Source organism: Rattus norvegicus, chromosome 8, assembly GCF_036323735.1.
Source record: "Rattus norvegicus strain BN/NHsdMcwi chromosome 8, GRCr8, whole genome shotgun sequence".
Classification (NCBI taxonomy): Eukaryota; Metazoa; Chordata; class Mammalia; order Rodentia; family Muridae; genus Rattus; species Rattus norvegicus.
This window is the reverse complement of record NC_086026.1, coordinates 85,050,268-85,074,313: the sequence shown is the minus strand read 5'-3', so window position 1 is coordinate 85,074,313 and position 24,046 is coordinate 85,050,268. Positions and strand designations below refer to the sequence as shown.

At 46.8% G+C, this 24,046-nt stretch overlaps 1 long non-coding RNA gene across 4 annotated transcripts; it reads right to left on the bottom strand.

The window, feature by feature from the left end:
* Positions 1-3,860: 3,860 nt before the first annotated feature.
* LOC102551227 (uncharacterized) lies at positions 3,861-23,927 on the bottom strand. Of its 4 annotated transcripts, XR_010054434.1 has the most exons (4): positions 14,905-23,927; positions 12,529-12,754; positions 8,966-12,440; positions 3,861-4,302 (listed from the first exon to the last, which is right to left on the bottom strand). It is a non-coding gene; the product is annotated as an uncharacterized LOC102551227 (long non-coding RNA). The 4 variants fall into 4 exon arrangements; XR_356434.5 differs by having other exon boundaries at positions 3,861-12,440; XR_005488311.2 differs by lacking the exon at positions 14,905-23,927 and adding an exon at positions 14,206-14,889 and having other exon boundaries at positions 3,861-12,440.
* Between the last annotated feature and the right edge of the window lie 119 nt (positions 23,928-24,046).

Below are 24,046 nucleotides of genomic sequence, written 5' to 3'. Positions count from 1 at the left end.
CACCGAATGCTGGAATTACAGGCATGTACCACCACGACCTGGTGAGCATGATTTTTTTTAAAAGGCAGTTTCATGTAGCCAAAGCATGCTCCTGTCCAGCTCCTGTCCGGCTCCTGGGACAGTTCTCTCACTCAGGCGGTAAGACAGGCAGATCTCGGAGTTAAAACGCCAGCCTGGTCTAAGAGCTCCAGAACAGCCAGGGCTACACACGGAAACCCTGTCTCGAGAAAAATAAGTTAAATAAATAAATAAATAAAATAGACTTGGCCCAAAGACAAAACTGAAACATTCTCCTTATAGTGGCACTACCCAGATTAAATCTGTCTGGTGTATTTCCTTATTTAACTGGTTATTTTAGAATCCTGCGCAAACACGGAGATGCCATCTCAGCAGAGGGTGGGAACTGGTGTGCCTGCTTGGCTGGCCCGTGTATTTCCTCTCTCACACAGGCGTCACTGGGAGGAGGCTGGCTTCAGGCCTCAATTTACAGAAGCTTTGAAGTAATGTGGCAAAAGGCCACAAGAGGGTGATAGTTCTTGTTTTTGTGGTTTTTCTGGAGGGTTTTGTTTTGTTTTAAGATAGCCTCTCATTGTGTAGCCCTGACTAACCTGAAACTCATGATCCTCGAACCTCAACCTCCAAAAACTGGGATTCCAAGCAAGTACCACCACACCTGGCTGTTGATTCAGTTTTAAATAAGTGCTGCCATTCCAGGAAACCGCTCTCTTCTTGGGCACCGTAAAATGGTACACTTCCCCTAAAGAGTCCACCAAAGGTTTTGTTTCCTTGACTGGAATTTCCTTACTTACCAGGAAATGACAGTTGGGGATAGTCCCTTACCTTTAATGGGTGTGACATTTTAGGTTAATTATGATTCACACCGATGTGTGGGTAAATTCTCAGCTTTCAAATGTGGGAACCTATGAGTTAGGCTTGATGCTGCATCATGTGAGCACGGAGGATCAAACCAGGGCCTCGAGCAAAGGAAGGGTTCTCTCCCAAATGGGCTACATCTGCATACTCCGTTATCTACTATGTAATGGCGGAATAGATTATAATCTTAGGCTTAAAATAGCAAGAGAAACTAAGCAAAGGAAAATAGAACACAGACAATGCCACCAAACCCATAAATCTTTTGGCAACCATGTTGTTCATTACAAGTTATTCTTCTATACGGAATCAAGTCTTCATATACACCAGAAGAGGACATCGAATTCCATTACAGATGGTTGTGAGCCACCATGTGGGTGCTGAGAATTGAACTCAGGACCTCTGGAAGAGCAGCCAGTGCTCTTAACCTCTGAGCCATCTCTCCAGTCCAACTTTCTCTTTTTTGTTTTTTCATTTTGTTTTGTTTGGTTGGCTGGTTGGTTAGTTAGTTGTTTGTTTTTGACAGGGTTCCTTTGTGTAGCTCTGGCTGTCCTGGAACTCACCCAGTAGACCAGGGTGACCTCGAATTCAGAGTTCTGCTTGCTTCTGCCTCCCAGTGCTGGGATTAAATGCCTGTGTCGCCACCACTTGGCCAGAAAACTTTTTTTTTTTTTAAGATTTATTTATTTCATGTATGTGAGTACACTGTTGTCACCAGTAGGGGGCAGCAGATCCCATTACAGATGGTTGCGAGCCATCATGTGGTTGCTGGGAACTGAACTCAGGACCTCTGGTCTGGAAGACCAGTCAGTGCTCTTAACCCCTGAGCCATCTCTCCAGCCCAGAAAACTTTCTTATAATCAGAAATTGAAACAAGAAAACAAACAAAACCATGAATGGAGAATTATTCGAGTAAATTATATCTGAGGAAGAGCTACTTTGTAGCTCAGTAGTATGTTTGAGGCTCTGGATTTGGTCCCCAGTGTCATTATTAATATCAGATATCAGTTGTTAATAATATCAGATATCGGCCACACCAGTGGAAAAAGAGCACACCAAACCAACATTAACACAGTTCCTCATGGTGAGATTTTAATGGGGGAACGAGTCAAGGGGAAGGGGTGAGAGAAAGAAGAGAAAAGAGAGCCAGGGTGGAAGGAGTCTGCCTTTTATTTAGAATGTGATGTAAAGGTTCCCAGGTGGAGGTGCAAACTGAGCCAAAAGGTCTTCTGGGAATGTATGGCCATTGCCATGGCAACAGTGACCAAACGGTGTCACTGCTAAAGACAATTCCTGATACCAACACCAAGTACTACAAACACACACAAACCACAAGCAATACATATACATACTTTATGCATGCACACATCACATACCACACACACCTCACATACATTATATGTCACAAAAATGCCTTGTACTAATTTTTAAAATTTGTTTACATTTTATTCATTTTTTTGTGTTTATGTACACGGGCACACAGATTTGTCACAGTACAGATGTGGAGGAGTGCAGATGAGAGGGCAGTTGTTGGGAGTCGTTTTTCTACCACGTACATTCCAGAGAGCCAACTTGGGTCATTGGGCTGGACGTCAAGTGCATCACAGGCTGAGACCTGTCAGCAGCCTTCCGTCTCATTTTGGGAAGTACGTGTGTAAGCACGCTCGTACACATGAAAACATTCGAAAGGAAAAAAGGCAAAACGTACTGTGTGCTTATAGTTAAGTGACAGGGATTCTGGGTAGTTTAAGCTTTTTGTTTCAATTTTCAGTGTTTTTGATACATCTTTCTCTGCCTCTCGGGGGTAAAAGGGGGATTCACTTTTACTGACATGGTCCAAGAGCTTGAAATAGTGGGGAAAAATCTTTCCTGTCCGCGAGTCTATCGGTTACTGCTGTACTCTACTCTAACATGTATTTATTTTACTTGATAAGCTTTACTTTTTTTTTTCTATTTTTCTTCAAACCAGGAACCCCTCTGTAGGCCAGACTGGCCTTGAACTCATGTAGACTCTCCTACTCCGGCCTCTGAATGCTGGGTAAAACATACATGCGATCACATGGTGCTTTTAGTTAATTTTGCCGTGCTGTGGATTGAACCCAGGGCTATGTGCATGTCACGTGGTGACTGAGCTATGCCCTCAGACCCTGATTCTAGCTTTTAATTAACTCTTTTTTAGTTACATGTGTATGTATTGTGTATGTGCCCGAGTATGTGAGTGCAGTGCCCGCAGAATCCAGAAGAGGGCGTCCATTCCCATGGAGCCTGAGTTACAGGTGGCCGGAAGTTTCTTGATATGGGTTCTAGGAATTGAATTCAGGTCTTCTGCAAGAGCAGTAAATGCTCTTCATGCCTTAGTCATCTCTCCTCACCTTCCCTATGTTTATTCAGATTATTGTTAAAAAAAAAAAACAAACAACCTCCTCCTCAAAAAAAAAAAAAAAAAAAAAAAAACAGAAGCCAAACAAACCTCTCTCTCACTCCCCGTTCTCCTTCCCTTCCCCGACCTCCCTCCACCTAGCCCCAATTCTCTTCTCTCAGCACAGGTCATTTTGTGGTTAGAAAGGGTGATTTTTCTAAAACACGTGATCAGAATGTGATTAGGGAAATCTGTGTGTGTATGTGTTGCCAAAAGATGGATTATCTTCAAACGCCCCTTCTCTGTTCACAGCAAGCAGAGAAAGAATGTGTGTGCACCATGCTTTCGTCCCTGTAACAATTACCTGAACATATCACCGCGTGTGGGAGGATGGCCTGAAGAAAATACTTTGAATCGTCAGAAAAGCTTTTCTCTGGGAATATGGGATTGCAGAGGTGTCTTACGTTGCAATTGTTATGTTTCTGAAACGTCTCAGGAGATGTCTTGTGCGGCATGGTAGTACACACCTAAGACTCCAGTCATCCATGAGATGTGGGGAGGACAGGAGAATCAGGCCAGCCTGGGTGATAGAGCAAGACTGTGCCTCAAAGTAAAAGAAGCCAGGAGTGTAGCTCAGTGGTTTAAAACTGGCCTAGCATTCATGAGGCCCTAGCTTGAATCCATAACACTGGACAAGAAGGATCTAGGCCCCTTGTACAATGCAGAAGGAACTGAAATGGGGGAGGGGGGCGTGTTTCGGGAAAGATGATGAATTCTGAAGTCTTCTTTGTTTGTCCAGGAGTCTCCAGGCAAGGTCTGCTTGTTCATTCAAGGCCCGGCCCCACCCCAGAACCCCAGGCCACTCACGTTTCTTCTTTCCTTCCTCCCTTCTTCATCGCTGCCCCAGTCAGTCCTGACTTCGGCCCTTATCTTTGTGTTTCACCATACACTGGGTATGAACATTATTAAAACTTAAGGAGAGGCTCTCTGTTTTTGCTTTGTGTCTGCTAAACGTTCCAGGGCCATCATAGATGAGTCCTAAAAGTTTGTTAAATTAGTTCAAAAACCAGCATCTAAGGAAATTGAAAAGAAGATGAAAAAGTTATTTTCTTAGAGAAAACACATTGCAAAGGATAAATGGGGTTTTAAAAATATATAGGCTCAAAAAGGAAAGCAGCGAAGATAGAAACATTTCAGGGATAAGCTGCTGTTTTATTTGCTTGTGGCTGACCGCAGCTTGGTGGCTGAATTCAGCAGAAATGTGACCACTCGCCGTGTGTAGGCTGGAAGCTCGTCTCCCTGGTGGGAAAGGGCTTCAGCAGAGCTGCCTTCCTTTCAGCAGAGCTCAGGAGAGCCTGGTCCTTTGTTGTGCTGGGCTCCTGATAAGGTCAGCACTCCCTGGTTTCTCCATCTGCTGCCACATTGCCTTTGCCTCTTCAGTGTGTCAACCCTCCCTCTGCCTCTGTCCCCTAAGGGTATATGCCACTGTATCCATGGCCCACCTCAAAACTCTTGACTTTACTACATATGCAGTGGTTTTCTCACTATGTAGGTCACACTCACAGATCACGAGGGTAAGGACCTTGGCATGAAGCCTTCCTCTGAACCGCAGGGAAAGTCTTGGCCTTCTCTCCAGCCCCCTCTTTCTCTTCTATGCAAAGATTAAAATTCCTAAAACAGCTGATTCTAATAACTTCACGACTAGGTCAGTAGGGACAAACAGACATTTAAAGCAGTGTGGTTGAGCGTGAGGAAAATACCAGAAGACTATATTCTCGGCTGCGGAACACAACAGGATCAGTAGCAGACGGCACTGAGAGATGTGACAGGGTCAAAGTCAAACTTGGCGAAGTCTCACTCTTACAGATCCATGGTACCCCATGACCCCAAGGGTGGCAAGGAGGGTTCGAGCATTAGAAGATACCGTTAGGTAACAACCACTGTTGTTTATAACCGATTGAGTCCTCTTGCTCTAAATGGTTGTGTGTGTGTGTGTGTGTGTGTGTGTGAGAGAGAGAGAGAGAGAGAGAGAGAGCAGCCTCGCCAGGTTTTCCTTAATGCCCAGCTTTGGAACAGATTATGAGATTCCAGGCTAAGACCGGGCACAAAGGAAGCAGCTGCTCTCCTGCTGTCCTTATGTAATTCCTACCAGGAGTGAGGAATTGGGGCCATGTCTCTGCAGATGAAAATAGGATTTTACGCAATAGGAAAGTAACGGGTAATATATTCTGTGGGAAATGAAAATATGTCGATATTTCATAACTTTAAGAGGCTAGGATGGAGCATTATTGGGCAAGATAAAAATGTGGACTGACACGGGCAAGCCTGGATTTGCAGCGTGGACGGGTTTTAGCTCGTGGGATACTAACACAGCGCACTACATCCTGGGAGAGGACGGCAAACACTTTAACTTTCTTGCCCTTCAGATGAGGAAAATATGTATCTTTATGTTCCCTAAAGTAGAAAACTGAGGTCTTATGTTGGCTACAAAAAGGGGGCCAGTAAGACATGTGCAGACTTGACCAAGTATGTTGGGATATGCCTTTAATCCCAGCACTAAGGAGGCAGAGGCAAACCTATCTCTATGAGTTCGAGGCCAGCCTGATCTACATAGTTCCAGGATAGCCTGGAAGTGAGACCTTGTCTCGGAGAAAGAAAACTATATAAACTTTTTTGATGTTTCGATTTGTAGTGCTTTGAATAGGTATGGCCCCCATAGACTCGTGTGTTTGAATGCTTGCCTCGTAGGGCGTGGCACTGTCAGGAGGTGTGGCCTTGTGAAGGTAGGTGTGGTCTTATTGGAGGAAGCATGTCACTGTGGAGGTGATGAGGTATTAAAGCCATGCCTGGTGAGACACTCTCTTCCTGTCGCCTGTGGATACAGATATAGAACTCTCAGCTATCTCTCCAGCACCATGTCTTCCTGTTTCTCACCATCCTTCCCGCCACGATGTTAATGGACTAAACCTGTAAATTGTAAACCACTCCCTTCGGACCAAGCATTCAAACGCAGGAGTCTCATGGGGCCATTCCTATTCAAAGCACAATGGTGGTAATTAGAATATAAGACAGAAAAAGACATATGACACAGATGCCAGCGATCAGAGCTGGAAGAATGGCAAAGCTTGGGTGCCGTGTGGGTTGCCTTTAAGGATGCCAGGGCTGTGATCTTTGGGGATCCAATGGGAAGACCAGCCTGAGAGAAGAATTTGAACAAGTAAGGTACAGACAGCTTGGGATGTGCACCAGGAAAAGTGACCCTGGGCTTGTGTAGCTTTAGGACATTTGAACTATCTTCCCTTGTTGGGGGCGGGGAGGAGGATCTGGACTAAATGCATGGGCAGAGGTGGCTCGGGAGGTAAATGAGCTGCCAACCTGACTGGTTCTGATCTTCAGACCCAAAAGGTAAAAGAAGAAAACTCCTGAAAGTTTCCTCTGACCTCCACCCTCCACACCTACTATATGGTACACACACACGGAAATACATATAATTCTAAAATCTAAGACATTTAGAGGCAGTTGGAATTCCAGGGGGAGGGCTCAGTAAGTGCTACAGGAACACAGGGGCCTGAGTTTGGTCCCCCAGAACACACACGCACACAAATATAATCTGGAAAGATCAGCAAACAGTCTAGCAGGGAACGGGAGAGCAAAATGGGGGTGGGGATCAGAGCGTTTAAAGCAGCTGCCCTTTCCCAAAATAGCACGCCCTATCTGCTATCCTGAAGCACTTGCTGACAGAAATGGTGAGAGGGAGACTTTGGGGATCCACGGTTAGCCCCTGCCCTGCATGAGCCGTGGAGGTTCGGCTGGAAAAGAGGGGGTGGCACCACAAAGAGCCGGAAGTGATGCGGTGGCCGTGATTGTAATTGACCCTTGGGAAACTGTGAGGAGCAACAGTATGCGTTGGAGGCTAGCCTGGGCTACATAGCAAGTCCCTGTCTCAAAAGAACAAAGACAAAAGCTAAAAGAACGAGTTGGGCAGGCAGCTTCGGCTCCCTGGCCAATGTAAATGTAGCTGAGGTGATAACAAACAGATATGGGCAAACGCCCCATGGAGCTGAATCTCAGGAGAGTTGTTTGTTGCAAGTGAAGGAAAGGAATGGGGATGTGGCTCAGTTGATAGATTGAGTGCCTGGTATGCAGGAGGCCCTGGGTTTGATCCCAGCACTGCATGAGCCAGGCATGGTGTACACTTGCAATGCCAGTGGTCAAGAAGTAAAGACAAGAAGATCAGAAGTCTGCTGTCAGTTTTCAGCCATGTAGACAGTTGAAGGCCAACCTGGACTACATGAGACTTTGTCTCAAAATAATAATAATAAAAGAAACCTTGAAAAGTGATTAACTGTGTGTCACCTCTTCCCTTCCTCTCCTCCCAAACCAACCCATGTGCAGGGCTGTTGTGGTTTGGGTGTGTCTTCCCTTGTTGGAAGCTCTGTGCTCCATGAGATGTTGGAAAGTGTGGAACCCTTAAGGGCTAGAGTTCAGGGCACTTGTTAAATCATCAGAGGTGTTGCTGGTGGAAGGAATTAGGGCGTTTGTTTGTTTTCAGGAGAATGTGCTGCTGTTCTAAAAAGGTAGCGCTCTCTCTCTCTCTCTCTCTCTCTCTCTCTCTCTCTCTCTCTCTCTCTCTCCCCCCTGCCAAGATGCCATCTGGCTTGGTGTGAGGTAGCCAAGAAGTTCCTTACCAGAAACCATCTGATCTTAGAGTGTCGGTCTCCAGAACTGTGAATTAATTTAAATACCTGTTTCTTTAAAGTGTCCAACCTCGGTTCTTTTGTGATAGCCATAGAAAGCAAACGGAGGCTGGAGCTGAAGGAGGTGGAGGTTTCTGAGCTACGGTGGTCTCGGGTTTGGGTGGGAAATTGGTCTGGAACAGGAGGTGAAGGCCAAGAGGGATAAGAAGGATTCTGCACATAAAGGGGCTTTACTGGGGTGGAGAGAGCATTGTCCCAAGAAAAGGACACCTGTGGAGTAGTCTGAGACAGGAGAATGAAGTCCCTTTAGAGAGGCACCCTGGTGTCAGGCTTTGGAAGTTAAGAGAAGTAAACACAAGGGGCAAGGGGTAGGGAAAGAAGAGAGAAAGCCTGCACTGTGCTTTGGTCAAGTCGCCTGAGGAGACCAAGGGCACTGGTCTAAGCCAGATTGACACATCTGTCATATCTCCTGCAGTGCGGCGAGAAAGAAGATCACACTGACCGGATGGGGCCCGGGGAGGCACACAACGGACAGACACGTTACACAACAGTGCAAGACACAGGAGGAAAAACTGTGTCTTTCCGACTCTCAGCCACACATTCAACACTTCTGACACCAGGCTCATCAGTGGACTCAGACTGGGAGCCCTACAACTCAATTCTGACACTATCTGCCCAGAAGAGACGGAACCCGGATTGTAGGTGCAGTAGCATAACACTGCCCCACTTCTCAAGCTGTGCGAAGGGATGCTTCAGACTCAAGCCCGAGGTCTGAGTTTCCACAGACCTTCCTTAGGTTTGCCTAGTTGGCCCGGGCAGCTCACATGCTCAGGGAAACACTTTACTGATAATCAGCCATATATGAAAGAGTCTAATACAAGGGGTGCGGTTGACGGTTAGACGGGAGATGGGAGGAAGGCTGCAGAGGTCCAATGCTCTCCGAGTCTCCACCACCTCGGTCGGCTACCTGCTCGGAAGCTCTTTGGACCTCAACCTTGGAAGTTTTATAGAGGCTTCATTAGGAAACAGTATTGCTTACAGTGCCGGCCATTCATGACCAGATCCACCTTCAGCGGCTCTTGCCCCATCTGATCACGTGGCTAGTTCCCTTGGCAACCAGCTCCATCTTGAGGCTTTCCAGGAACACGTCAAAGAGTTGCCTCTTTATAACAGCGCCTATCTTAGGGAAATTCCAAGGATTTCGGGGCCCTGGGTTAGATGTGCAAGTAACTCAGGAAATTACACAGGTCTAAAGACCTCTGAGTCAGGAACCAGGGTCAATGACCACATATTAAGAACAAAAGATTCTTCCAGCAGCCATGTTACTCAGGAAATTGCAGAGGCTTGTGGATCTCTCTGGAATGGCCACGTCTATATTTCACAGGGTGTCAGGGAAGGTTGTTGACACAGGGAATAAATGATTAGATAAGTCATGGGGACCCAAGCTTTCTAACCAGTTAGAGATAGTCACTACACGCACAGGAAATGAGAGGACTGAAGTGGACTAGAATTGGAGGTAAGAGGGATATCATTTTGGATTTACCCAGATGAGTCTGGAAAATAGTTCTAAATGGGTACATTATTTTTTATAAGTACGCACATGTACTTCCCATGTTCCCTAGCTAGATGTGTTAATGGGCCCAAAGAACAGAAGAGCAAGTAACACATTTAAGGCCTAGATCGTGACTTCTAAGCGAATACTCCTTAGAAAATGGCTGATTGAAGGGCTGCGGCCTGGAAGATACCAGGTAAGCTTGGGGTGTCTTGCACAGTGAGCAAGAAAGTGTAAAAGAAATGAAGAAGATCCGTTAAAAGGATAAGGAGGAAGGCCCTGGGTTCGGTCCTCAGCTCCGAAAAAAAGAAAAGAAAAAACAAAAACAAGAAAAAGGATAAGGAGGCCAACATGCAGGAGCTACGGCTGGCCAGAAGAGGAAACTGGAAAGTTAAGACAGTGAAGTCAGGCACGGTGGCTGGCACACACCTTTAATCCCATCCCAACACTCAGGAGGCAGAGGCAGGTGGATCTCTGTGAATTAAAGGCCAGCCTGGTCTACAGAGTCAATTCCAGAACAGCTGGGGCTACACAGAAAGACTCTGTCTTGACAAACAAGGTAAAACAAAACCAAACACTAGCCTGTGTCCAACTCTCCCAATTGGGATAGCCAGGCTCATTTTGCACTGGGCTGGGCTAGAGGGAGAGAAGATTAGGTGGCCAGGGTGGGTGCCAACAGGATCTCGGTCGGTGGGTGAGTATGTGGGTAAACACACAGACACACAGACACACAGACACACACACACACACACACACACACACACACAGATTCGAAGAACTGGTTCCACTTATTGGGTGGGAAAAGGCTATTAACCGTTTGGTGGGTGAGTAGAGGGTTGAGGGTGAGTGTACATCATGACTGTAGGGGACCAGGATGCTGGGGATGCTTCATTTACATGAGGAGGGATTCCAGGTGCTGCTGGACATGATCTTATACAAGGAAAGGGAGTTTAACCTGCCTATTGGCTACCTAACCTCCTGTAGAGAAGCAAGGGTGGGGGACACAGGACTACATTCACCAGGACGTGCAAGCCTGGGGCAGGGGGCTGTCCATCCTATTCCTGCTGACCTCAGGATGAGATCTCCAGGGTTTGGGGCACTCCTTGGCCCTACTCTTGCTCCAGGTCTGCTCCACCTGGTCCCATAACCAAATAAATAAACAGCCAAATAAACAATGATGGAGTGATGAATTATAACCCTACTGAAATAGGAGTCCTTCAACCAACGCAGACGTGAAGGAGTGGATAAGTACACTGAAGTCTGATGGAGCCTAGGATATTCACATAGCTTTAATGTTCCCACAAATGCTTAATTACAAAGGGGGAAAAATCATTTCACAGTGGGATTCAACAGCTAATCAAGTGACCACAGTTACCCACATTGGTGATGGAACAAATTAGTGTCATGTGTCACCTGCTAGGGTGCAATGAGAAGTGGCTTCTCTGGTAGTTTGACCCAAGGTGCACGACCTGATTCTAATTGTGATAAAATTCCGGCTTTTGATTCTTTGTGTTTCTGTACCCTGGAAGATGGCATTCCGTGCTTGCAAAGCATGGCACCTGAAGAGACCCGGGGTGCAACACGTAGGAGGTGTGGCAGGTGCAACAACCAGTGGAATCTGTCACCACAGATCTGATCTCTACAGCTTCTATGTTGCAATATAAGCCTAATTAAAATAAATCCTACAGAAAGAAGTCGCCTATACTGACTATTGAAAACTGTTGGGTCTTGAACACCAAAGAAGGCCAAACATGGTGGGGCTCACCTGTGGCACTTGGGAAGTAGAGGCAGAAGTTTAAGACCAGCCTGGGGTGCTTTGTATGTGAGTGTTATATTATACTGCACATGTGAATAGTATGTAAAGTAAAAGGTGACTAAAAAATAATTCAATGGGGGCTGGAGAGATGTCTCAGAGGTTAAGAGCACTGACTGCTCTTCCAGAGGTCCTGAGTTCAATTCCCAGCAACCACATGGTGGCTCACAATCATCTGTAATGGGATCCGATGCCCTCTTCTGATGTTTCTGAAGACAGCTACAGTGCATTCACATAAATAAAATAAATTAAAAACAAAAAGATTCAATGTTGAAAAAGACTGGAGGGGCTGGTGAGATGGCTCAGTATATAGTGTTACTCAGGATGCAATCCCCAGAGCCCATACAGAGGTGGAAGGAGAAAACCAATTCCATAACTTCACAAAGTTGTCCTCATGTACTACATGTACACATACATGTACATGTTAATTCTCATAAAACTGATAGAAAAAAAAGACCCAGAAAACAAGACCCAACTGGAGAGTTGTGCCATGTAAACGTTGATATGGTTCAGGAAGGATCTTTTCACTATAAAGATATCACTGGGACTAGGAGGCCAGCCTGGTCAGCAAAGTGCTTGCCTTGCAAGCATGAGGATATGAATTAGATCCCCAGGTCCCATGTGGAAAAGTCAGGCATGGTGGTGTCCACTTGTAATCTCAGAGCTGGGGAGGTGGAGATCCTGAGGCTCTCCAGTCAGTCTTCCCCACTTAGAGGGTTCCAGAACAATGAGAGACCGTGGCTCAGAATAAGACAATACCAAAAGTTACCTATAGGCCTGCACGCACGCGTGTGCACACACACACACACACACACACACACACACACACACATGCACACACACACAAAGCCCCCTGTCTTAGTGAGGGTTTGACTGCTGTGAACAGACATCATGACCAAGGCAAGTCTTATAAAGGACAACATTTAATTGGGGCTGGCTTACAGGTTCAGAGGTTCAGTCCATTATCATCAAGGCGGGAGCATGGCAGCATCCAGGCAGACATGGTGCAGGAGCTGAGAGTTCCACATCTTCACCTGAAGGCTGCTGGCAAAAGACTGACTGGCAGGCAGCTAGGGTGAGGGGCTTAGGCCCACGCCCACAGTGACACACCAACTCCAACAAGGCAACACCTCCAAATAGGGCCTCTCCCTGGATCAAGCATATACAAACCATCACACACACACACCCCAATGTGTGCACAGCCCCCTCCCCTGCCCCCAAACACATGAGCACATACTATTAAGACCTTCGACGGCTTCAATGGAGTCTGGAGATCAGCTGCAAATGTGTTAAATTCCCAGTTTAGATGGTTTTTCTGGAATGCTGTGAGCGTTCTCATAGTAAGAAAAACACATTACAGGGGCAACAGGGCGTCTTCAGAGCTTTGACTCCACAGGAAGGAGCCTCTGAGTCAGAGTTTAGCATCCAGGATGTTTATTAGGGAGTGCCTTTGAAATTGACACCTGTGGAAGGGAAGAGAGGGAAGTAGGTTGGAGGAAGGAAACACCAGCTTCCATGGGTCAGCAGCCTTAACTGACCCATGAGGAGCTCAGAACTACAGTGTCACTCAGCATTGCCCCAAACTAGACTGAAAGGGCTGGACTTCATTTTTACTGTGGGGTGTGTGTGTGCGCGCGCACACGCCCGCACACGTGTGCAGGAGCCATCTACCTTATTGTTTGATTGTTTTCTGGTTTTCTTTGGTTTTTTTGAGACAGGGTTTCTTCTTGTAGTCCAGGCTTGCTCTGTAGACCAGGCTGGCCTCAAACTCATAGACATCTGACTGCCTGTGTCTCCTGAGTGCTGGGATTAAAGGCATGGGCCAGCACCACCCAGCAGAAATTCTCAAGACTTTTTGGTTTGAGTTTTGGTTTTTTTTGGTGTTTTGAGACAGGGTTTCTCTGTATAGTCCTGGCTATTCTGAAACTTGCTCTGTAGACCCAGGAATCCACCTACTTCTACGTCCCAAGGGCTGCATTAAAGGTGTGTGCCACCCACTCCCACCCCCTGGCTACTTTGGGTTTTGAGATAGGGTATCTCACTGGCTTGGAAGTCACCAAGTAGGCTAGGCTAGTTGGTTAGTGAGTCTCATAAGGTCATTCTGTCTCTAGCATTATAAGCACATGCTGCCACACCCAGCCTTTTACCTGGATTCTGAGGCTCAAACCCAGAAAGCAAGCTCTTTACCAACTGTGCCAGTTCCCTGGCCCAGGCCTGGATTTAGAACCATACCCTAATCAGCTATTAGATGTGAAGGGTCCTGAAGATGAGGGTAATGTCCCCCAAGAGACTGTTCCCCTTCCCTCTAGATACCAGGCACACAAAGCACACAGGCAACAGCTATTGTTAGCATTCAGTGGGACTTTCTGCTGCATCACGTGGTGGAAAAAACTCACTTCAAGAACCAGGTTCCTTACAGTGGAGGGACCACAGTGCGGGGAAGGAGCGGGAAGGGTTTAAAAAAAAAAAAAAAAAAAAAAAGAACCAGGTTCCTTAGCCCAGTAGAATCAGAACAGCAGGGGTGGATCTGGGACCCGGGAAATGAAAGCAGGTTTACCCTTACTTCCATGGTTTGCTTCCCAGGTTCACATATCCTCCCTGCTGGAGACATAACATCCTAGTAAAAGTTCTTTACTCTGTCCTTATGCAACCTGGGAAGAGGCATTCCATCTCTGCAGAGTGAGGCCCCTGAGCAGGTGCAGATGCAGCCAGCAAGCGATGCAGACTCCACATCAGGAATCCACCATCACAGCTTCTTTGTTGCAAGTTGAATTCAACAGTCTGATGCAAAGTTCTGTGAGATTCTATCCTAATGGAATATTCCAGAACCCCAGGGTGATGCCTGAGGGGTGAGACAATTCTAACACTCACCCGAACAAACACTTGTCCATTCCTGTTAGAATGAGTCACTCACCAAAGGATTCCAAAGTATCCATCTTGTGTTTCCAGATGGTGTCTTAGGGGTGTGACAGCATAGGGGGGTCTAGCACTGGGCTCTCACTCTCAGGTTGGACACTGGTAGGGGCAATAACTAGTTAAGCTCCAGTGAGGAAGAGCCTGTGCTACTGGGCTAAAAAGAGCCTTACTCTGCCACATGGTCACTTCACTCATGGCTCTGTTGTGCCAACAATGGTGTGGTTGGTGACAAAGGCTGACTCAACTGGCTGAGTCATTTTATATCTACCATTTTGCTATTCCTTGTGTCTGTGCTGCCTCTCTATTCCTCCATTACTCCTTTCGTGTTAAAAAAAAAAAGTGTTTTCAAGATGGGTGTGATAATACGTGCACCCAGGAAGTAGAGGCAGGACGATTATCTATCCTTGGCTACATAGGAAGCTTGAAGCTAGCCTGAACTACTTGAGACCTTTAAAAAAAATGGTGAGAGGGCCAAAGAGATGGCTTAGGGATAAAAAGAGTGTTTGCTGCTCTTGAAAAGGACCTGAGTTTCATTTCTAGCACCCATGTCAGTTGGGGGACCTGACAGCTGACCTCTGTGGGCACATACACAGACACTAAAAATAGATCTTTTTTTTTTAAATGAATGAAGAGATACTTATCATTTTGTTTGTCTTGTATTAAAGGCTATCTGTGCTCCCTCCAGCACCCATGGTACCTGTGGTCTTGCCAGTGAATGGGCCAGCTTCAAACCCAGTCTGGTCTCTCACTTGTCAGATTTCCCCAGGCTCCAACTGCATGAGTTTGGATTTTTCAGGAAGCAGACTGAGACAGATTTCAGTGCTCAGGATATTTTATTAGAGAGAGAGCGTTGGAATCAACATCTGTGGACCGGAGGGAGGGGAAGGAAACAGGATTGAGCAGGAGGGGTTGAAATGAGGGCAGGCGGATGGCCTGAGCTAACCCCACCAGGGAGGCCTTAAACAGAACAGCCCATACCACCATCCTGTGCAGGGCAGACGTTCCTGGCTCTATTTTTGCTGTAACTTGTCAATAGGTTTGGGCCACTGAGGAAAGGTGTGTGTCTCTGCAGAGGCAAGGTTGCTGTCTGTAGATAAGACAAATGCTAAAAGAAATGGTTGTGACAGCCATATACAACCACAGTCCTGATGGCTCAAAGGAAGAGTTAGCCAGTGGTCTGAATACTCACCACAGGGGTCAGGCCAGCAACTTATTCTTTAATTGTTCAGGTGAAAACTGACGTTTGACTGGTAGCAAAACCGTGGAGCACTTAAGTAAAACCCATAGGGGGGAAACCATTATGCTATGTGGTCAGTTTTTCCTCATTTCTTTTTATATTTATGTGCACGAGTTTTTTTTTTCTTTCTGCATGTGTGTGTGTGTACTCTGTGCATGTCTGGTACAGGCAATGTCAAAAGAGGGTGTCAGATGCCCTGGAACTGTCATTATGGATTGCCGTGAGCTACCACGTGGGTGAGCCAAAGCCTGGTCCTGTGCAGAAGGAGCGAGTCCTCTTACTGGCTGAGCCATCTCTCCAGGCTCCCTGCCCCTTTTACAGTAGCATCATTTGAACCTGGGGCTTCTTGGATGCTAGGCAAATACTCTACTAGGAAGCCACACCCCCAGCCTAAGTATACAACTTCTCCGTAAGTCCTAAATACATTTTAAAAAGGCTTTTTCAAAAAGAATACTGGATGATTGAAGAAGCATAGGAAAGAGCCACCCACTGCTGGTGCTGAGATGATGAAAATCCATTTGGTTTGCAATCCTGGCTCTCTAGGAGTCTCCAGTGGGAGACAAGGCTGAAAGCAGCCAGTCGAGCTTTATCTTTCCTGAGGCAATAAAATGTGGGAGTCATAAGAATGGGGCAATGGGCTGGAGGGATGTCTGGGTGAAGAGCACTGGCTGCTTATTCAGAGGACTTGGGGCCAATTCTTAGGGTTTCTATTGCTCTGATGAAACACTGTGGCCCAGGTTTATTGGGGAGGGAGGGTCATTTGGTTTGTGCTTCTGCATCACTGTTCATCATCAAAGGAACTCAGGACTGGAGCTCAAGCATGGACAGATCTGGGCGGGAACTGAAGCGAGGCCATGGAGGAACACTGCTTACTGGCTTGCTCCCGTGACTTGCTCAGCCTGCTTTCTTATAGAACCCAGGACCACCTGCCCAGAGATGGCACCACCCACCATGGGCCCAGTTCAATCACGAATTAGGAAAATGTCCTACAGGCCTGCCTACAGCAACTCCTATTGAGGCATTTTCTCAAACCTTCATTTCTCCCTCCTCTCCAGTCATTCAACGCCCTCTTCTAAGCACTGTGCGTGCACAGGGCACAGCTATACAAGGCAAAACACTCATATATGTATTTAAAAGCAAAGAACGGTGGGGCAAGAGTGGGACACTGATGTCACTACAGCTAGATGGGCCTTCAGTTGTGCCTCACTGAGCACATCAGTCTTTTGAGTTTCTACACAGTGTTAACTGTTCATGGGTAGAAGCAGAGCTCAGTGGGAAAAAAGCACTTGACAACCATGAGTGAGGTCTGGGCTCATCCCCAGCACCACAAACATCGATTCCATTGGGCCTAGGGACGCAGGCCTGTCATCTCAATTACTGAAGAAGGAAGGCCTGACCCCGCTATAGAGAGTTCAAGGCCAGCCTGGGCAACTTATTAGAGAACCTGTTTCAAAAGGAAGGAGGGTGGGGGCTAGTGCACATGTCATCCCAGCACAGGGGAGGTGAAGCAGGAGGATCTGAAAGTTTGAGATTTATCTAGACCATATAGTGAGATGCTGTCTCAAAAATTGAAAACCAAAAAACTGAAAACCCACCACCACCTCTCTCTGCTGGAAAAAAAAAATTTAGTTTCCACCTCCTTCCCTTTGTTCCTAAACTTCTTTGACTATCATGGAAGATGATTCCTCAGCGTCCCTGTACCAGGCCTGGGACTGAGTCACCGAGGGAGGCAGGAAGGAGCCATTTTCTTCCTTGTCATTCTTTCCTGCCTTCTTGTCCAGCTAAGTCATTTTGCAAATGTTTCCTGCCCCCCTCCCCCAAGAATATTTAGCCTTCTGTCTTTGCTTCCGAAGTCGTATCCGTAACCCTTCAACAAAGGCTTCTAAACGTAGAACAGATTTCTCTTTGCTCAAATGGACCTTGGGCTAAACTACAGAGCATGAAAAGCTGCCTTTGGAAAAATGAACACAGTGGTGCTGCATGCTGGGAAGGAGAGTGCCAGTCACCCTGGCGTCGCCCCAGTGCTTTTCTTCCATTCTTTGTGACCTTCCTTCTCCCTCTCCTGGCTGAGAGCAAAAGGCAGAGCTGCTTCCCAGGGAGCAGAAACACACCTTCCTTCCAGGGAGAGGTGCAGGTAGACTGTTTGGCCCTTTGTCCCTGAGCAACAAGCTTGGGCATGTATGTGTCAGGCCGCACTATTTCATCTTGTCTTTGAGAAGTAATTAAGTGCAAAACAATACACAACACACTTTAAAAATCAATCGATACATTAAACGCTGGAAACGACTTCCCAACTAAGTTAACCCAGAAAGTGTGGAGAAGTTGTTTTATCATCCGCCCTCTCCCATGGCTGGGCATCGAACTCAGGCTGCTTGTGTTGTATGTTACAGATATGGATCCTGGCTCTGGGAAAATATTCTACCTTAGATAAAGTAGGTACTTAAAGAAAGAGTAACTGTTGAATGACTACAGGGAGTGAAGGGAGACCTGGCCAACTTCCCGAAGCCATGGTGGGAAGAATAGGTTCCTGGCTGGGACTTGAACACCCCAGATGCTTCTCTTCTATGCTTCAGGTACTTTCCACACAGTAGCTGATGAAAACCTCAGAATGGCTCTGTAAGAGAGAGCTGTCCTAAGACATGATGAGACCACTTGCCTAAAGGCAATCAGTGGCAGCAGTGGGGCCAATCCACAAGTTTGGTGAACGATGCTGGTGGTATCAGGACACGAGATGGACACTGGCAGCTCCTGGGGCTTTCAGAGTAGAGCTCTCCTGAATTACAGGGTGTGAGACTCTCAGACAACGGATGATCTTGCGTAGCAGAGTCACGGGGCAAGGCAATGAACTCCTAGCCCATGTATCGAAGCTGAAGAAAAGTGAAACTGCACAGAGCTGGACAAGTGGATGACTGGAGGACGGCAAATAGACTCAATCTTTCTTTGAGGCTGTTAGTGTGAACTGTGCTCAAGGTGAGCTGGAAGCCATGCTTTGTTCCAAGAAGAGAGCTTGAGTTAACATTGTTTGCTAAATACAACAGCCTCCATTCTAAGAAGGAGAGTACACAGCTGTAATGGCTATTCCTGGTTGTCAATTTGATTATATTTGGAATGAACTACAATCCAGAATTGGAAGGCTCACCTACGATCCAGATCTTGAGACATAGTGGCTATGAACCCCAGAAGATTAAGGCAAGGAGATCTCTGAGTTCAAGGTCATCCGAGACAAAGCAAGTCCCAGATCCAGGCATGGTGGTATACATCTTTAATCTGGGCCACACCTTCTGCTGAAGACCTACATAGGACATTGGAAGAAGACTCTTCCTTGCCTGCTTGTCTTGTGGGACTGAGCAACTACTAGATCCTTGGACTTCCATTCACAGCTGCTGCTGATCATTGTTGGGGAGTTGGACTATAGACAGTAAGTCATAAATTCCCTTACTATATAGAGACTACCCATAAAAGTTCTGTGATGGGGTTGGGGATTTAGCTCAGTGGTAGAGCGCTTGCCTAGCAAGCGCAAGGCCCTGGGTTCGGTCCCCAGCTCCGAAAAAAAAGAAAAAAAAAAGAAAAAGAAAAGTTCTGTGACTCTAGAGAACCCTAACTAATATAACAGCTGAAAGCATGACTTTGTTCAAGAGAGTAAAGCAGCATTATTCAGAAGCATGCATTAAATTCTTCTGCAAAACCTGAAAAGAGGGTCTAGCAGACTCACCAGGGCTCTAAAGTAAAAAGGCCACAGTTCAGATGGTGTCTTAGTTAGGTTTTTAGTGCTGTGAACAGACATCGTGATCAAGGCAAGTCTTATAACTTGTATTTCCCCCAGTCTTAACACCCTACTAGAGAGTGCTGGCTTTCCTGAGCTTGGAAGACAGTCTTTACTGTGACTGAGAGGACTTCTAGGAGGTAATGTCTAATCTGTCTCCCTCAGACACCATGTTATAAATACTCAGCTGGGTTCCTCCTCCTCACCTAACCCCAGAATAATGAAGCCCATCTAGTGTTTACTACAGGAAGTGTGCCTCAAGTGGGGCAGCTGGCTGGGAGGCAGCCTCCGATCCTCAGTGCAGAGCACAGCTAGTCTGTTCTGGCTTGCTCAGGAAGTGAGGGAGTGCCCGCAGGGTGGGGCGTCTTTCTTTGACCCCCCTTCTTCTGGGGCTGGGGAGATGCCAGGCTGAAGGTGGGGGATGGTTTGCTAGCAATGCTGGTCAATTTCTGAAGCCCTTTGTTCAAATGGCATAACAAAGAAAAGCTAAGCTTGGCTATGGAGGTCAGTGTTTGCAATTTTAAAAAAGCTATGGTATTAAAAACCTCTTTCCTAAAAATAAAACAAAACACCTCTTTCCTTTTCAATTTATTAATGTGATTCTAGAGAAAGTTTTATTTTTATGCTGTAGGAGAGTTAACTCTGCGTGCAAACCCAAGCATTTACCCTCTCTGTGTGCTTGCCAGCATGACAGTTTCTGTCTCAGTTCAAACATTTTTACATTTTGTTTTGATCAGGGTAGCAGATAAGGTGCACAAAACCTCCTCACCCCTTATTGTCTTGCCTCTTGATACACACTCTACCAAGAGTCTCCGGAGCTAAACAAGGGACTGGTTAAAGGTGTAATCAGGACAGGTTCTTGGCTAACACCGGAAACAAAGCAAGAGTGGCTGTGACAGCACACTTCAGTCTCAGTTTTACTGGAAAGCATGGCCTCTGGGAGGTGCAAGCTCCCTCCTCATTCAGGGGCTGATCGCTCACTCCCTAGGACTTATCAGCTGTTGCTGGGATGCCTGCAGCTCCATCAGCAACCTGTGCTGTGGGCATGGAGAATGTTCTAATGGAGTGGTGAGACAGTGGACATATGGCCTCTGTCTCCTCTGCTCACCCCATACTCCTTTGTCTCACCTGACTTCAAAACAGGAATGACCAGGAAAGTCACAAGGCAGAGCATTACCTCAGGTGTGTGGCTTTTCTGAGCATCTGTTGTTTAGCAGAATGAGGAAAGTTGAGCAGAAACAATAGATTCTCCTGCCCTTTCAGGGTCTTCTGTCTTCTGCTTATCAATCTGCCTTCCCATTAATGCTATTGACGTCAGCCCTTTCAGTTCAAAGAGCTAGGTGTGGGCTGGGGCAATTGGGAGCCCAGCAGCAGAGGGCCTGCTAAGCGTTCCGAAGCCTTGGGTTCTATGGCCTTCATCACACAACATTGTCGTCATCATTGCCACCATCCACAATTAGCTTCGTCACCTAAATTCCTTGCCTGATGTCATTAGCATGACTAATGGCTAAAATTGTTGGCAGGGCAACCAAAGCCTCTGCCGCCAACTCTCTCAGGCCTCCGGTACTTCAGCTTCCCATGTGGCCTGTCTGCAGGCTCAGGCCTTCTTATATTCTGTCATTTGAGAATGTCTTTTGTCCTGCCAACCAACTTGAGCCAGGCAAGACCCTCTCTTGCTTTCCCTGGTGTCCCATGCTCTTTGTAACTGTCCCATCACAGCTCGACTTGTACAGGTAGCCCATGACACCTCAGAGTACTCAGATTCCGCCCTTTCAGCCATGCTTAGCCTCTCCCGCACACTTCCACCACAGCCTTCAAACCCTCCTAGCAATAATGAACAAAAACCAAATTCATTTCCCGTGATCCAATGCCTTACATCTCAATGCTGTGTTCATTTTAACAGCCTGAAATCAGAACAAAGCAATGAGACATTTTGTTAAGATTTTATTTATTGCCTTTTTGAGGTAGGGTCTCATCATGTAGCCCTAGCTGTCCAGAACTTACTCTGTGACCAGACTGGACTTAAAACTCAAAAGGTCTGGGCTGCAGAGATGGCTCAGTGGTTAAAAGCAATGACTGCTCTTCCAGAGGTCCTGAGTTCAATTCTCATCAACCACATGGTGGTTCACAACCATCTGTAATGGGATCTGATGCCCTCTTCTGGTGTGTCTGAAGACAGCAACAGTGTACTCATAATTCTTTAGAAAAAAAAAAAAAACACTTTGAGATCTGCTTACGTCTGCCTCCAAAGGGCTGGGAATAAAGGTGTATGCCACTACCACCTGGTGAGATTTTTAAAAGTTTTATGTACATGGTTATTTTGTCTCACATGCCTGTATAGTACCATGTGTCTGAGGAGGGTTGGATCCCTTGGAAGTAGAGCTATAGATGGCTGTGAGCTGTGATTTCGGTGCTGGGAATCGAGTCTGCTTTGACCACTGAGCCACTCACCAGTCCCCAAGCCCTGGTTTTATTCTTAGTAGTACAAAGATTAATGGCATGGCTTCTTTCTGGTGGCATTTTGATTTGCTGTAATGTAGCCCAAAGCTGCAGGCTTCCTTGTTACCCTTCTTGTTTATAGGGGATGTCCCCTTATTCATCTTGTTCTTGTTCTTCTAATGAAATTTGTTGGTCATGACTCACGAAAATGATTTGCCTACTCATTAAATGATTGTCATATGCGGCTTCCAAAGCTATTTGGAGAAGCTGGGTGTGGAGCATTGGGGAGACTGAGGTAGCACGATCATGAATTTGTTGTGGCCAGTTGGGGCTGCTCAGACATGTGTTTCAAAACAACCCCTTTCAAAATAAACCAAACCTTACGGGAACTGGACTCCACTCACGTTAACGCTCATACAATAGGATTAAAATAAGCCTGGCTGTATTACCCAGAACACAATTTGGCTGTGCGTACAAACGTGACCTCTCTCTTCCTAAAAATTCCTGGACAATTTCACACACGTATATAATAAAATGCAGTCATTTCCACTCCCCATTACCATCTCTTTGCTTGATTGCCTGCCTGCTTTGGAACCCCAAGGGTTGACCTCACCTCAAGATTCTCCTGTCTCAGCCTGCAGAGTGCCCCAATGACAAGCACTCACCACCACACCTGGCTTGTACACATGACTAACTTCAAGAAATTCTCATCCAGGAAGATGAATTTGCAAATACCTTATCGCACTTTCAGGCAGGGACTTCCTCAAAGTCTATTTTTGGAAAGAATACGTAAGTGACCAAACTCATCAGGGTAAGCAGCCACCAGCTCAGTAAGATTACTGGGTTTACCCAACATTCAACTCGCCTAGGCTTCTTTCAAAACTCTCCCCTTTCCCATCCTAAACCGTTACACACCACTCTGTCCCAGTCAAGTCCCCTCGATGAAAGACCTGCCATAAACCAAATCCCTAAAATCTTGTAACTAGCTCATCCCTGACCTCTCTTTTAAGATACTACAAAGACTTAACATCATGGACTCCCTTGACTGCTATAAAACACTATGGCTGGCTTTAATGGAAGTCAGGAGAGATACGTTAACTTTCTAAGGGAAAGAAAACTGTTTGCATTTATGCTCACCACCCCACCGGGCGTCCAGACATTAGAGAAAGATGGAAGTCCGAGAGTCCCATCAAGAGGAACAGGAAGGGGGACAGAACAGGTTGGTGTCGCTGAACACCACAGCGCTGGCTGCATGTGACAGCTGTAAATCTTGCTTTCTATTGGCAATACTGGATTTCTCTTGGTATTCAGATGGTATTGCTTTAAATATAATAGAGCTGGGCTCAGCAGCCTAAGCCTATAATCCAAGCTCTGGGGAAGCTAAGGCAGGGAGATTAGGTGTGCTAGGGCAGGCTGGGTTCTATAGAGAGATGCTGTCTCACAAAGCATATATTTTAATGTATCTCTGTATTAAAAAACATTGAAGCTCGTCTCAAGCTCTTGACTTCAAGTGACTGTGTCATCTCTGAAGGGGTTTGCTGCATATACAGTGGATAATGGACTGCTGTGGTCATATTTTCCTTAGGATGGTCAATTATCTCTGATAAAAAGGGCTAACCGAATCTCTAATTTCTTTTCTTTTTGTGAGACAGGGTCTGGGTTGGCTTTGAACTCACTACGCAGCCAAGGATTAACTATCACCTGATCCTTCTGGTCTCCCAAGACAGGGATCATAAGGGACACACGAACAATCCTCCACACCCACTCTGAGATAGGGGCTATTCTACAGCTTAGTATGTCTTGGAACTAGGCCGGTCTCTTTTATGTGCCACTACTCCCAAGCAAAACCCTGTGTCCTTTATATCTAATTTCCTAACTATTTAAACTTCACTTAAGCACTGGAAGGGAAGCTATCCACCTTTCTCAGCACACCTACGTCTAACTCGCCTGGTTCCAGTGATCTCAACAAGCCAACCACTTTGCTGCCGGAGCCTTTGCTCACGGTTTTCTCAGGACCCCTCGCCCATTCACCTCTTGGGTTACAGCGGATGCTCCTGGAAGCACCCGACGGGCCCTGGGAACAGATCCCGGGAGCCTCCCCAGCACCACCCTGATTTATCTGCTCAGCAATCTGGCCTAGCGTATTCGCCCTTGGTCTCTTCCTCCCGACAGCCAGGGATCAAGCTGCCGTTCAGAGGCTCGCCCTGATGGGTCACTTGGTACGACACCCTGGGCGGTGGTTCAGCTGAGGCCGGGGTGTACCCGCCAGTGGGCCGCGTGCAGCTCCGGCCGCCCCCGTGGCGCGCGCAGTCACGGGCGTTGGAAATTCCGGCGCGTGCGGCTCCCGGCTGGAGGGGCGGGGCCGCCGTGGAGTGAGCCTGTGACGTGAGGGGCGTGCCT